Raw genomic sequence first — 2,791 nt, forward strand, 5'->3', positions numbered from 1 at the left:
CCAAACCCAAACTAACAACCCAACCCCAACCCACTTTTGGATACGATTTGAGGCCAATCAGGCTCCGGCAGCCCCGCCTGCCTCCAAGTGTCAACTCCAGCCTGTTGMTCTCCCAGCATTAACCCCTTCTTCAGCCCCAGCGCTGCTCGCACGGGTCGGATCCTCCCCAGGCTCTGGGGGTCCTGCCCCTGCAAGAGGGGCTGGGACGCTTTCCCCTCTCCCACCACGGAAGGATTTACTCCCGAGGGCTGATTCTCAGCATCCCTTCCCGGCTGGAAAGCAGCCGGCCCGTGCCAGCTGGAGAGCATCTCGCTACGGAAGGTGCCTCGGGAGGTTCCCATGTCCTCCCCTCAGCCAGGGACAGACAGGGCTTTGGGCCCCAGGGAAAACTCCAGCAGGACTCACGTACAAGGAGTTTCCATGCTCTGAACCAACAGCTGGATCCACATGGGGYTTCCTCCAGCTGGAGTAAGACAACGGGCTAAATCAGACTTGTGGAAAATACCTATGAGAATAATACAATGCAGCCAGCTCCTCCTGTTGCTCTTTTTTTTTCTGTTTGTTTCTGTGTGTGTGTAGTGTGACTTCATTTACAAACCCTTCATTCACCCCGCTTCAGGCTGAGTTTTAAYTCCCAGCTGGATTCCCTCGCAGTGAGGGAAAATCCTGCAGCAATAGAAAAGATTCAGGCTGGAAATGCAGGTAGCTGCTGTGTGCTCAGCGTGGCAGGAGATGGGCAGAAACATTCTGTCCCTGGCTGGGAACCCGCTCAGGAACAGGGAACAACCRGCTGTCACGGAGAAAGGGAAATCACTATGTATATGTTACTCCTTCTTTCCTCTGAAGCCCTCCTTCTCCATTAGTTCATGAAATTCCTGGCCTCTGGAGCGCACTTTGTGCAGCACTGGAACATCCTGGGACGTCCTTGCTGTGGTCTGGGGGTGGTGGATGCTATCCTGCTCCATGCCCTGATTTTCTAAACCTTCTGCAGGGAGTAGCACACGCTCAGGGCTTGGGTTGTGCTCCCTGATCTTCGCTGTCAGTGAGGACCAGCTCCTCCACACTGTGGGGTTTTTTATCCCCTCAGCCCAACCTTAAAGAGAACCCAAAGAGCAAAGCAGCGTTTGGCACTGCAGGATTCCTGGGAAACCAGAGTCCAGCAGTGCTGAGTAACCAGGAGTGCTCTCCCTTTACTCCAGGGTGTATTTACATCTGACTCTATTATTATCTCCACTTAAAAGCCACATCCCTACCTATGGAGAAAACACACGGCCCTGGCTCCAAATAGCAGCTGCCCTGGGGCCCAGGCTCTGGTTACTAGTTTTAAAGTGTGGGTTTTGAGACCATAGGAGAGGAGGAAATAATAAATAAAAAKTATTTTGGTTGTTTGTGGTGGACAGTGATACAGATGTGGAAGGGGACACTTCCAATCCAGGTGTTGGGCGGATAGAAAACTGCAAGAAGGGAGGAAGGCGAGCCCAGGCAGGATGAAGTTTGATCTGGGATGTGTTTCCGTGGTTGTGTATCTAACGTGGTCCTTCAACACCCAGTGACCAGCCGGTCTCCTCTGCACCCCGCTCCTCTCCCGACAGCGAGCTCAGGCTGCAGCTGCTTCTTTCCCCTGCGGACCTGGGCGCGTTTCTCTCCCTCCGCAGCCTCGTCGGGCTGTGGGGACACATTTATGTTTCAACACCAGCAGGAAAGCGCAGAGCCAGGAGCAGAAGCCAAAAGCGAGCCCTGGCTCTGCCTCCCGCAGCCCCAAACCCCCCAAAGGTGCCAGCGCCTCCTCGGGCTTTGCCTCCCTGCAGGAGGGGAGGCGGTGTCCCCGCTCTCAGCTGGGACAGGTAAGGCTGCAGGCGACAGGATGTAATTTATTCCCGGCTTTCCGCTCCCGGAGCTGCATCTTTGATCTGGGAGGACGTGCTTGCATCTTAGCTCGGAGGCACCGCTGGTTTTCATTAGCGGCTCCTTCTGCAAACAGTAGCTGGAATTCCTCGCAGCCTCGCCGGGCCCGTTACGAACCGGCCCAAAGACGCGCCGGGAACGAGCAAAACCTCACCTGGCGGCCCCTTTGCATCTCCTCCCGGCAAAGGATGGAGCACSCCAGGGCTTTTTGGGGTTCCTGCCTCTTTAACCCCTTGCGGGACGCGCCGCCCCAAAGCTCGCCCCCCGCTCTGGTTTCTCGGGGCTGCCCGAGCATGTGAAAGCCATTAACTCCCGAGTCACTGTGATTTAAGGACCCTTTTGATCAAACAGCTTGAAAACGTCTGCCCCGCTCCCCTCGGCGTGTCCCCAGCCCTGCAGGGCCGGGCAGCGGGCGGGTCCCTCCCGTGCCCTTCCCCAAGGGYTCYTYCTGCCCAGCGCTCGGCTCCCACRGGATTTTTGGCTACAAGGACGASACCCGCGYTGCGTTTGCTGTTCCTGCTCTGSAGCAGCGAGATCGCCCCGTTTCGGRGGAGTCTGGGATGCTTTGCTGTCCCTTCCTTGCTTTGCAGTCGGGTTCACATCCCAAATCGCGGCTCCGGGCTGAGTTTTAGTCATTCCCCTTTGTCCTCAGTCCGGAAAAAAACACTTGGGGCAATTATTCGAGCTGCTAATGAAGCATCTCCAATCCTCRGAAATGAGACCGCTAGATGTCAGTGCTGCCCTATGCTGGGTGGGAAACCCTAAATCCATCCCTGGGAGTTTTCTGGGAAAGTGAGAGCGAAGGGGTCCTGCAGGCGGCTCAAGTCCCACCCGATGGCAAAAAGAGCGATTCAAATAGTTTTCGTTCAAAGTAAACAGGTGGGTG

This window comes from Malurus melanocephalus, unplaced genomic scaffold, assembly GCF_030028575.1.
Source record: "Malurus melanocephalus ecotype Western Australia unplaced genomic scaffold, MMel_1.1 scaffold_520, whole genome shotgun sequence".
Taxonomy (NCBI): Eukaryota; Metazoa; Chordata; class Aves; order Passeriformes; family Maluridae; genus Malurus; species Malurus melanocephalus.